The sequence below is a fragment of the Sciurus vulgaris genome (genome assembly GCF_902686455.1).
Source record: "Sciurus vulgaris genome assembly, chromosome: 8".
NCBI lineage: Eukaryota > Metazoa > Chordata > Mammalia > Rodentia > Sciuridae > Sciurus > Sciurus vulgaris.
The window spans coordinates 47,625,243-47,638,768 of record NC_136468.1 but is presented as its reverse complement, the minus strand read 5'-3'; the positions used below and the strand labels follow the sequence as shown (position 1 = coordinate 47,638,768).

Genomic DNA, 13,526 nt, shown 5'->3' with positions numbered 1-13,526 from the left:
AAATAATCAAAGAACTATATAACTGATACTTTGTGAATATTGTAATAAGAAGAGTGTGTACATTAAGATTCATCTTTGCAGGGGTGAGCAAAGCACAGTCTACCACCTGTTTTTAGAAGTCGAGTTTTATTGGGATATTGCTACCTCCAGCTATTTACATCTGTGGCTGCTGTCTCGACACAAGGGTCAGGTTGAATAGGCACAAAAAAGATCTTATGACTCACAAAACATAAATTTTTTTTTTTTTTTAGTCCTTTACAGAAAATCTGGTGACCTCTGATTTTGCTTGGCTAATTCAGATAACAAAACACACGAGTTTCTGACTGTAACTTAAAAATATTTCTCAGGCAAGCTCCACATAGGTGAACGGGAATTGAACTTCCTACCTCCTTTGTGCGTACCCGAAAATACCAAGTAAAAAATTCACATGCAAATCCCAGTGGATCATAAAAAGTCACTCATAAAAGAAGTTGAAGTCAATAAATCAAAATGCTTCCTAGAATACAGAATTCACCCCAGCAAAATTAGGTGGAAGTAGACGTTGGAGATATGCATACTGAAAATAGAATTGGTGAAAGTCATACTGTTAGAAAGTGACTTTGTGCATAGAGCAGAGCAAATTCTCTTTTTACTTGTATTCTGTTATTGTTTGCTGTGGTAAGAAGGCTATTAGAGTTCTGGGTTTGTTATTGTGATGTAGCAAATAGTTAACAAAAGACCAAAGAACAACAACAACAACAACAACAACAAAACGATTAGCATTAGTGTTTCCTGCTTGATTTACAGCAGATATATAAATCACTGCAGTTCATTGCAAACTGCAGAGGTTTTGCATTTTGGTTCTAAACATAAGGTCAAAGGCAAAATGAAATCCTGGTCCTTGAAAGTCAGCAATGCCTACAGGCCTTGTGGAAAGCTTTCCTCACTACAGGTGTTGTGGGGCAATTCCTTACAAGTAGGGCCTCCATTGTTCAAACTCTGTAAGGAAAAGAATTTTAGAAGCAAACAAGGAGCACCCTCTGGTGGTGAAATTTTAAACAAACCGGTCAATAAACTCGAGACCAGTATATTAATGTGGCAGAAAATACCAAGTTAGAAGAACCTTTGGGAGTTCTATCCTTGGGCCTCCAGACAAGAACAGGAAGAGCATTAAAAAACAACCTCACCACCCAACCAAAACATTTGTTTGAGTTAATTTGCTGCCAGAGGTATTTGCAGAGCTGTAGTTGGAGGTATGTTTATTTAGCCCAAAATTTGACCCATAACATAAAGTTATACAACTGAAACAGGAGAAAGAGTAAATTATTTTTTTAAATGTGTATACTTAAGATATTGGAAATGGTACAGAAATATTTACAAGGGAAGATAAATTAAGGATGAAAAGGCATCAGCTCTAAACTTTTAAACTGGAACACATCAAAAGGAAAAGCCTGTACGTTTCATTTTATTACTGCAAAGAGAGCTTGGGAACCCTCATTATGCTGTGGTCCAAGCAGCAGGAAAGGAGGAATTTATTTCTCAGCTATTGGCAGAAGTTCTTTCTGTTTTGTTAACAAGACCCATAGAGCTTTCTTGTGGTGATAGACATTTAGATGGTTCAAATTCCACGTTACAGATTTGAACCCAAAGCTAGCTACCGTAGCTCTTGACATTAAAGCCATCCCTGATGGGTTTGGACAGGAAAACCCTTAGATTTCAGTTCAGTGGATTGTGCTATCACCACAGGCGCTGACTTGACCTTTGGCTGCCTGCAGCCCCTGGGCCCTCGAGGTGCCTGGCACCCGCCTTTCACCTGCTGTGTGAAGGCAGCTGGCGAGAGGAAAGGGAGCAGTGGGGGAAGTCGGCAGCAAGATCCTTCCACGTGGCAGATTTGAGTTGGCTTTCAGCTTGGGGTTTGAGCCATGGCAGTGTTTTCATGACAACGGCACCCTTTCAGAGGCAGGAAACACCCACTGCTGAGTTTTATGACACAATGAGGGTCTTGGATGGATAACATTTGACGCTGCTGTATACATAAAACCTCTTTACTGCCCATAATATATGAAAGCGTGATGATTATTTTTAAGTCCCTCAACAGTTTAATGATATTCAAACTGGTGACCTCAGAGCACTGATTTTGTTCTACCTCTAATGGAGTTCAAATGCACTCGCTTTCTACACATTTCCATTTTATTTTGTTTTTTAAATGAAGGAGAAGGTACTTTGGATTTGCCCAGGTTTAAGCCTCCTTTCTCTATGCGCACCATAATGAACATACTCTTCATAGTGGTATTAACTTGTGATATAATGATCTGTTTTGATAAATAACTCCAAAAAGTGATTTAAACTAGAAAGATTTAGGAATAAAGTCTCTAATGAATAGTGTTCTTTCAAATAGGTTAGACCTTCCTTGTCTGCTTAGGTCATTAGTTGCAGGGAAAGGAGCCTAAGAATAGAGAACACTGATTTGGAGCAGGCTATCTCTACCCCCCAAACATTTCAAACACATGCTTTTTATTTCCAAGTAGTAAGAAAAGGAGGAGAAAAAACATGGTTCCCTGCCAAATTGCCTCTGCATTGCCTATTATTAATATTTCCCTGAACTGTCCATGAGGTCCTGGGGTTACGGAGCCAGTCTTCTGCGTGTTTTTTATAGCGAGTAAGTGACTGGCTCCTAATAGGCACCCCACCACAAAGCCGTGGAGTGACAAAGATGATGCCAGACATCTCTAGACACACCAGGTTCTGTGTGGTTCCCATGTATGAGAGTTTCCCACCCTGCTGGGAAGATGCAAGCCAAACTGATGGAGAAGGAAACTTCTGCAACCTGTTGATGGCGCTGAAGAGTTCTCTGGCCTCCCTTCATCCTGGTATCTTACAAATGGGAACTTTGTGACATTTTAGCCACTGCCTCCCTGTTCTTCCCTCCAGTGCCCAAGAAATATCAAACTGCTTGCATTTCCCAAGGTGCCCCACAGGCTCATGCCTTATGCCTCAGTACATTGGCACATTCTGTGTTCCCTGCCTCAAATGCCATCTGTCCCATGTGTCTTCCTTCAAGAGTGTGCTCTGAGCCAGCTCCTCCTTGGTAAGCCCTCTTCTGGTTGATGTTTCCCTTGCACTTCCGGTATAGTCTGTTTTCCCCTTATCACACTCCGTTTAATTATTATTTACATGTCTACCCCTTAATCTGTGAAATCCTTGAGGGCAGGATGTGTGTTCTTTACCTTTATGCCCAGTACAGTGTCCCTTTCTGAAAGAAGGTGCTTACTAAACATCCATGCAAGAAATGAAGAATGAGATGATACTAGAGTAACAGAGCTACAGAAGCTGTACTTCCGCTGAGAGATGGAAGATGGAAAAGGAAATGCTGTGTTTCCGGGAGTGTGAGCCATGCGTCAAGGCTGCACTCATTTGATGAAATTTGTACTGAAAAATCATGTGAGTGAGATTCTGTAGTGAGGGGAGGTCCTGTTTCTGTTTCAACCGGGCCTCTGTTTCAAGCTGGTGTAGGCATTGACTACTCCTGAACATGTTAGGAAAACTGAACAAGAAAATCCCCTAGCCTGCCTGGGTTGACCCAGGATAGAGCAAAGCAGATTTTCAAGCCTTTACTGTACAGAGATGCTTCTGAAAGTACTTTGTGTGTGAAAGAGCAGTGCAAGGAGGTGGCTAAGGAAGGTTCTTGCTTCACCTTTGAACTTTAAAAAATATGTATTCTCTTGCAGATAGAGAATTTTACCTTGACTTCCAATCCTCTGTATACTTACTTGTATATTTACTATAGAAGCTGCACACAGAGAGATGGTTCCCATAAGGGAATTCGAATAGTCTAGCTCAGGACTGTCCAGTAGCAACATAATGTGCCACTGTTAACTAATGATCTATTTTGCTTAACTCTATATGTTCAAAAGATTATCATCTCAACATATAATCAGTACAAAAATTCTCAAGGAGATATTGCACATTCTTCTCTTATACAATGTCTTCAAAAATCTGGTTTGTGCTTTACAAGTGCAATAGTAAAACCAAATTCAGACAAAAAAATTTTCATCAGAAATACTTGAGCTAAGATGGATCTCAAAACTTTACAATTAGAAAGTAGATTCTTTTTTTTTTTAAAAAAGAATAATCTCTGTTAGTAGACTGAAAAGTATTACCCTACGCACAATCTATTGAATGATCAATTTTTTTTATTTTTATAACTGTTTCATATATGTCTATAAATATACTTAGTTTTCTTATAAAGAACAACAGCATGGCAAAATCTTATTAAAAGTTCTCAGAACTGAAAGTAAAAAAAAAAAAAAAAAAGTAGATTCACATACTGCTGTTCTTCCTAATATGTTAAAAACCTTTCTGATAATGAACCAGATATCTATTTTAAACAACTAATTGCAGTTAAATAAACATAAAAATATAGTTCCTTAGCTACATTTTCCATGTCTTAAGGACTCAGTCCCAGCCTGGGGCTAGCAGCTCCTGTATCGGGCAGCTCAGGCCTCTCGGGATCATGGTTTCACAAGTTGAGCAGTTGCGACCCAGAAAGCCAGCCTGCCCTTCACTTCACCAGGCTGGACAGAGGGCTTGGGTGGGAAGACCTCCTTGACTTGTAGGAAAGCTAAATGATGGCGTCATGGATTCTCCTCCTTTTTGTGAGATCAGTCATAGCCATGCGGGCTTTAGATGATTGGACTGAAGCACAGCTGTCCCTTAGCAAGGCGGTTCAAGCCTCATCCTGTCACTCCAGAGGCCAATGTGGGAAACCACTGAGTTCTCCCTTCAGAGTCCTGAGTGTAGACATTGGGGATGTCCATCCCTTTCACCCCATCTTTGAGCTGACCAAAAGGACTGTCAGAGTCCATGTGTCACCTCTTGTCAGTTATCTCCACCTCTGTTGCTCCCCGTCTCCCATATGAAACAATGAGAGATCATGGTTGAGTTGGAATTCTAACCCACTAACACTTGAGTTCTAAGTTTTCTCATACCTCCTTTCCTCAAAAGTATAAATCTTTGATTTAAAAAAAATTATTACCAACGTCATTTTCTGGAGAATGTGAAGGGAAATATTTCTTTGGAACCTTAAATCTGAAATCAGGCAAGCGTGTGGTAGCAAGCTGTGGTAGCATCTGGATGCAAACTAAAAATCTTTAGTCGGATGATAAACACTCTAACCCTATTTTTTATCTCTGTTCCAGGATAATAATAGAATATTCCAGAGCATTACTGATATCTGCTTTATTTTGTTTTCTTAAAATATGCCTGATATTTACCCTTTGACACTTGTTTAAAGTACTAATCCTCTTTTAGAAAAAAACTATAGAGCCACCAGGCCCTTGTTAACAAAGGTCTGGGATTGGGGGGCTGTCTCCTGGGATATTAGCTTTTTAAAAAAAAAATGCTAATTTCAGATCATCTTGGCAAATCTCCTGGAATTCAAATATCAGACAGGCTATCTAAGGAGCATAGATATTCCAGACTTTTTAAAAAAGATATTTATATTGAACAGGCAAATTCTTCTGGTTTAATAAAAAAGGAATTTGTTTCCCCCTCTCTCAACCACATTTTTTTAAAGCTATGGTCAAGGGAGCTTTCATAGTTTAATGCTTGATTTAGATTAAAATCATTGGCTAAATGGATGGAGTTGGAGAATATCAGCTAAGCTAAATAAGCCAACCCAAAAAAGCCAAAGGCCGAATGTTTTCTCTGATATGTAGAAACTAATTCATAATGAGGCAGGTGGAGGGGCTGGGGAAAAATAGAGTTACTTTATATTAGGTAGAGGGAAGGAATAGGGGGTAGGAATGATAGTAGAGTGAAAGGGACATTATTACCTCATGTACATACATGACTGCATGACCTATGTTCAATCAGAAAAATGAGAAATTTACTTCATTTATGTATGATCTATCAAAATGTATAAATGCATTCTACTGTCATGTACCATAAATTAGAACAAACAAACAAAAAAAAAACAAATCATTGACTAAGACAGTGGTCTTAATAATGCAATGGACAAGCCTCATTCTAAAAGGTTTTTAAAGCATCTAGTGATAGTGCCATTGCAGTACAATCAAGCCTCAGTAAAATATACTCATTTATCCAGAATAGCCTTGATAATGGAAAACAAGAGGAAGCTAAATGACAACTAAAAGTGAAATCAGAAAAATCAGAAATACAAAAAAAGACAAAATGCAGACAGAAAGACTTGGTTTATAGACATTCTGTCTTATTTGCTATACTTCCTTAATATGTAATTCCAAAGAAAGGGGAAGGACCTTGAGGAGCATGGCCTGAGAATATACGACCTTCTGTCTCAAAGGAAGATTATATCTTAATTATGGTACTGTATTTAGGAAAACTGGAAAATGAACAATTTAATATTAGGAAGATTGGGAATTTCCTGTTTAACCATGAATTAACCAGTTAATTAACCAACATATCACATTTTTAAAGTAGCTGAGTTTAGGGTTTTATTACTATTATTATTATCATTGTGTATTCATGAAGTTCAGAAGTAGGGGGCTTTGCAGAAAATGAGAGAGGTCATGGTATAGGAGGTAGGAGGAAGTGCTTCAGAATTCATGGTTTCAAATGTTAGAAACTAGTCAATTTAAGTAAGAAAGAGTTTGAACAGAATGATATTCCGTAACTCACAGAATCAACATGAAGATGGATAAAACCAGGCCCATAAGATAGGCAAAAACCAAGAGAAGTTAGTGAGATAACCAAAGCCATAGCAAAAGATAAATTTTTCAGAAAATCTGTGACTGTTAATTAAACCTAGGAAAGGCATAACAAGCAGGAGAGGAAAATCCAGAATAAACAGCTATTCTAGCAAAGACAGAAAAGGATCAAAGTGATGAATGGGCTGACTCTTCTTTCAAGACATGGTCTAATGTTGAGCATTTGGTTGATCTCCAGCTGGACACTAGCCAGGGAAACCAGACAAGGCGACTGAGCCCTTGTACAGCCTATGTTATTGCTACTGTAGACCCTCAGCAAGCACTTGTGCAGCTGGACACCGGAGGATGAAGGACTTTATAGAACAGGTCAACTCTTCCACCTAATCACTAGAGCCTCTTTTAATGCATAACTTTTGATGATATAGAAATACCATGTGGAACATTTTCTTTCATATATTTGTTGATCAATTGTATTTCCTTTTCTGTGAAGCATCTGTTCAGTTCCTTAGCCCATTTATTAACTGGGTTATTTGTTTTTTTGGTGTTGAGTTTTTTGAGTTCTTTATATATCCTGGAGTTTGATGCTCTCTTGGAGGTGCATGTGGTAAAGATTTTCTGCCATTCTGTAGGCTCTCTCTTCACATTGTTGATTATTTCCTTTGCTGAGAAAAAGCTTTTTAATTTGATTCCCTCCCATTTATTGATTCTTGATTTAACTTCTTGTGCTTTATGAGTCTTGTTAAGGAAGTCAGTTCCTAAGCCAAGATTCTTTGGTGAAGATTTGGGCCTACTTTTTCTTCTATTAGGGGGAGGGTCTCTATTCTAGTGCCTAACTTTGATCCTTGAGTTGAGTTTTGTGCAGGGCGAGAGATAGTTTAATTTCATTTTGTTACATATGGATTTCCAATTTTCCCAGCATCATTTGTTGAAGAGGCTATTTTTTGGCGCCTTTATCTAGTATGAGATAAATGTATTTACATGGGTTTGTCTCTGTGTCTTCTATTCTGTACCATTGGTCTATGTGTCTGTTTTGGTGCCAATATCATGCCATTTTTGTTACTGTGGTTCTGTAGTATAATTTAAGGTCTGATATTGTAATGGCTCCTGCTTCACTTTTCTTGCTAGGGATTGCTTTTTCTATTTTGGGTCTCTTATTTTTCCTAATTAATTTCATGATTGATTTTTTTTTCTATGAAGAATATCATAGGGACTTTCATAGGAATTGCATTAAATCTGTATGACTTTTTTTGTAGTATGGTCATTTTGACAATGCTGCCTATCTAAGAGTGTAGGAGATCTTTCCATCTTCTGAGGTCTTCTTTAATTTCTTGCTTTAGTAATGTTCAACACCTCTAGCAATTAGAGAAACGCAAATCAAAACTACTCTTAAGATTTCATCTCACTCTAGTCAGAATGGCAATTATCAAGAATACAAGCAACAATAAATATTGGTGAGGATGTGGGGGGAAAAGTACACTCATACATTGCTGGTGGAACTGCAAACTAGTTCAAGCACTATGGAAAGCAGTATGGAAATTTCTCAGAAAACATGGAATGGAACCACCATTTGACCCAGTTATCCCACTGCTTGGCATATACCCAAAGGACTTAAAATCAGCATACTACAGTGATGCAGCCACGATAGCCAAACCATGGAACCAAATTAGGTGCCCTTCAACAGATGAATGGATAAAGAAACTGTGAAATATATACACAATGAAATATTACTCAGCCTTAAAGAAGAATGAAATTATGGCATTTGCAGGTAAATGGATGGAGCTGGAGAATATCATGCTAAGTGAAATAATCCAATCTCAAAAAACCAAAGTCTAAATGTTTTCTCTGATATGTGGATGCTAATTCACAATAAGTGAGGCAGGGGGTGACTAGGGAAAAATAGAGGTACTTTGGATTAGACAGAGGGGAGTGAAGCAGGTAGGGGTATAGGGGTTAGGAAGAACAGTAGAAAGAATGTGACACTATTACCCTATGTAAATATATGATTACATGACCAGTGTGATTATACATCATGTATAATCAGAAGAATGAGAAGTTATACTCCATTTATGTATGATGTGTCAAAATGTATTCTACTGGCATGTATAACTAATTAGAACAAAGAAAAAAAAAGAAATACCATGTCACTCAAGATACATTTTTAAAGGTCCTTTTATATACTTTTTTCCCTAAACCTTTTGTCACCTGTGTTCACTATGACCTGTACTTTCCAGTCAATGCATCAGTCACTGTCCATGGATAATTATAGAACTTTTTCTCATACAATCTGTTCTTCCAAGCAAAGTGGGCTTTGAGATATGCTAGTCAAAGCTCTTTTTACCTCTAGTGGAATCACAGTGGCTTTTCTTTGCACTGAACTTCACACCTACTCTTATATGAAGCTCTACTTCTGGCTTAAGCCAACATGCCACTTAGACCTTCCCACAGTCCAGGCCCAGATGTCTTCTCTTTAGACAGTAATCACAAGTCATTTCTCTTTAGGCTGAGAGAGGGGTGACCAGTAAGAACACTGGGGGGCTAAGCAGCTGGCTCCTGACTTGTTCATTGATGCCCAGTAGAGAGTGCTTGACCAGTTGTAGGGGAAACAGTGCCTTCACCTGATTTAATGGCCAGCCGGGTCAGATGTCACTGTGATTCATAATGTAGTTTGTTTTTCAGAATCTCCTGGTATCTCTTGGTCAAGGCCCATTCTCTACTCAAGCAAACCAAGACATATCTTTTAAAGGGAGAGTGATCATACAGTGAAAAGTTTAAACTTTTGTTCTAAAATTTGAGGACCTCTCCTGTGATTCTCCTTTTAGGAAGAGTTTGATTTGCCACAACACTTGAAGTACCATTGGATCAGCTGGACTATCATATCTAAGTGGTATGGTCACTTTAAAATAGAAATTTTTTTGAATTACCCGGTGAATGGAAGGAATAAGTATGTGCAAATGTTGAATTTGTTATTTATAATAGCCCACCAAGCATTTTGACTTTTTATATTAGAGAAACAAATTATTTACCACATACTTGAGAGTTTACCAGACCACTAGACCCATGGAGACTTCCCTGGAGTATGGTTACTTCCTATATTTTCAAAGAATTTTTCTGTATTCTCTGACCTGCACATGCCTTCATTAGGCTTTGAAGGTACCAGCTACATACAGTTTACTCTCTGGGTCCTACAGACATGACGCCTCATGTTCAGGGTGAGAAGGTCAAGATGTAAGGATAGAGCCACAGAGCTGGCTTAATTCTGGTGCAAGAATATTAAGACTTGGATCTGAAGTGTACCCCAAAAGCTCATGTGTTGAAAACTTGCTACCCATTACAGCCATGTACAGAGGTGGAGCCTTTGGAAAGTGTGGCTCATGAGTGCTCTGACTTAATCAGTGGACTAGTCCATTGGTGGCTGCTTGGACAAGTAGGAGGTGGTGGAAACTGTAGGCAGGTGGGACATGTTTACAGGTAGTAGGTCACTGGGTGCATGCCCTTGGAGACTATAACTTGTCCCTAGTTCTGTCCTCTGAGCTTCCTGGTTGCCATAAGCTGACAGCTTTCCTCTGACGCACTCTTCCACTATAATGTTCTTGCCTCACCTCAGGTCCAGGGCAATGGAGCCAGCCAACCATGGACTGAAACCTCTGAATCCATAGCCCAAAATAAATATTTCCTCCTTTAATTTTTTTCAGATATTTTGATCACTGTTTTTTTTTTTTTTTTTTATTTAAACTAATACAAGGATGATGAATATGCAGAGAGAAAGATGGGTCTTCTTTGACTTTCCATCAAAATTCAGTGCAGAATGTGGTTCGGGGATACTTGATCCCAGACCTACATATTTTTACCAACATCAACTTCCCATTATTTCCTGATTATTGCTATTGCTTTTGTGTAAGATACCTGGTGCCACTGGCAATTCAACAGACTTTGTTCAGTAATCCACAGAATTTAAACTTTGTGTTTGTGTTTGGGAAACATTTTCTGTAAATGTTCCTCAAAATTGGAGAATGCCTCTTGGGTCTAGGCTTTGAGCTAAATAAAATACAGAGGTTTGAGCTTCTCATCTACTTCTTTAAGCTGTCCAGACCCAATAGTAGTGTTCACCCTACCCTAGTGTCTTTAAATTCTTTATACATTCTCATTGTTCCATAGCAGTGACAACTTAATGCGCTAAAATCTTCCTTTGAAATGGACATTTCAATAAAGATCTCCACAGAAAAAGTGTTTAACTATTTGTTATTGCTGATGGGTTCCCATTCTTGAACTCTAACTGAATTTTCATATTGTTTAACATCAACTAGAACCAATAACCAACGCCAGTTCCACAAGTGACTGTCTTCTGATGCTAGTTCTATACAATTGGGGTTCATGATTGCAATAATAGAAAGTAACTCTGGTTAACCTGAAAGAAAATGAATTTGAGGGAGGGTGGTGGTAGCGGATACTTGAGAGAATTAATGACAAAAATCAGAGAATTATGCTGGAATAGGAAGTTAGGCAGCTGCTATGGACTGAATTCTGTCCCTTCAAAATTTATATATTGAAGCCCCTATTCCTAAGCAACTGTATTTGGAGACAAAGCCTTTAGGATGTAATTAAGGTTAAAGGAAGGCATAAGGGTGAGGTCTTGATAGGACTGTTGGCCTTTAAAAAGTAACGGAAAAGGAGATCTCTCTTTTTCTCTTCATGGACACACACCAAAGAAAGCCATGTGAGGACACAGAGAGAAAGCGGCTCGGCCAGGACATTAGCCCTCAACAAAATCTGAGTTGGCCATCACCTTGATCTTGGACTTCCCAGCCTCCAGAATTGTGAACAAATAGATTTCTGTTCTTTAAGCCAATTAGCCTATGGGATTCTGTCATGGCAACCTGAGCAGACTGAGACACCAGCTAACAGCATAGTCACCTGCTTTCCCTGCCTGGTTAGAAGATCTGAACCACCCAGACTTCCTATCACTGGACACTCAACTTCATGCTCAGAACTTGAACTCTATAGTCACCGCTGCCTTGAAAACCTCCAACTCCCACTTAACAGGGCTCCTGGAGACTTAAAGAGCTAGAAGCCCATTAGCTAGGCCTAAGTTATCAGGTCCTGCATCAGTGGCAATGGGCAAGGCAGAGAAATAACTTCCCCACCCACCATATAGCTTCCACAATGTCTGGTGCAACTATGACTCCGTTTTAATCTGTTTTGGTATGCTGCCTTCTAAAAAGGGTGTTTGGATGCTGAGTGGTTAAAAAATGTATATTGGAAAAATGCTTTCTTTGGTGTAAGAAGAAAAGAGGAATGCAAAGAAAAAATAATATTTATTATGTGCCTGGCACATTCATATATATTATTGGACTTGTAGTGTTGCTGCGGAATTTACTCACCTTATAAATCAGAAGTGCAGAGAGATTTCAGCTCCTTTATTTTGTCTGCAGCTGTCTACAATACTACTGGTTGTCAGGGGGAAATGTATGAAATAAACAACCTCAGTCTACTCTTTTATTTTTAACAGTCTCTGTTAGTATGTTCCATTAATCTTGGGTGGAAATGCTCAAACTTTCATAAAGTCTCACTCTCATCTTTCCTTAGATCATGGCCAAGTGTAGCTGGGAGAGAGGTGAGGTGCATGTGATCCATGGCCTTGGTGGAGGCAGGAGGATGAGAGGGCCTCTGGCCTTGTACCAGTCCTTGGTAGCTTGCTAGCTATATCTGCTGCTTGCTGACACGATGCTCTTTGTCCACCTGGGTACTGGCTAAAGCCTGCAACTGAAGAGCTTGTGATCTCTTCTTTTGGCAGTGTTCCTGGGGAGCATTGGCCCTCTTCCTCTTGATGAATTGTTGTCCTCTCAGTGTTCATTGTCTCCAGACCCCAAATCCATGCCCCATCCTCCATCCAGCCCCTTGTCTAGAAGTCTACATTCCACCCAAATTTTTATCTACCACAGCCAACCCCTTGGCAGACTGACTCTTGATTCAGTGTCCATGCCTCAGAATATCTGAGGGAAGCACTTACCAGTTGTCCTTTCTGTCTTTTTTTTTAATACTATCTGTTTCATTCTTCTGTTTTTCCATCCCCACCCTCTCCCACCCCTTTTTCCTCTACACCCTCCAAAGTTCCTTCATTCTTCTTTTTCCTCTAGTACCCGCCCCCATTATATATAGTCATGTACTTGTCACAGAAAACATTTGGCCTTTGGTTTCTTGGGCTTGGCCTATTTCACTTAGCATAATATTTTCCAACTTCATCCATTTACCAGCAAATGCCATAATTTTATTCTTCTTTAAGACTGAGTAATATTACATTGTGTATAGAGACTACAGTTTCTTTATCCTTTCATCAATTGAAAGGTATCTAGTTTGATTCCATAATGTAGCTATTGTGAATTGAGCTGCTATGAACACTGATGTGGCTGCATCACTGTAGTATGCTGATTTTAAGTCCTTTGGGTATAAACTGAGGAGTGGGATAGCTGGGTCAAATGGTGGGTCCATTCCAAGTTTTCTGAGGAATCTCCATGCTGCTTTCCAGAGTGGCTGCACCAGTTTGCAACTCAATCAGCAATGTACAAGGGTGCCTTTTTCCCCACATCCATGCCAACAATTATTATTGCTTGTGTTCTTGATAATAGCCATTCTAATTGGAGTTAGATGAAATCTTAGGGTGATTTTAATTTACATTTCTCTAATGACTAGGGATGATGAGCAGCCTCCCTGTAGTCTGCCATCTTAGATCCCCTTTCTGTCTTATCATGCCAATTACCCCCAGCAAGGCTCAGGCTGCCTTGTAGTGAAGGAGACCTGTCATGTAATGGTCTCCTCCTGATTTCTAAGCAAGAAGTTGTTTCTGCTTATCTCTTCATCGGTGAC

General features: G+C 39.2%; 1 protein-coding gene across 5 annotated transcripts in view; it reads left to right on the top strand.

The window, feature by feature from the left end:
- The window catches only part of DYNC1I1 (dynein cytoplasmic 1 intermediate chain 1), a 294,747-nt gene that overhangs the window by 76,008 nt on the left and 205,213 nt on the right, over positions 1-13,526 (top strand). The window lies entirely within an intron of this gene.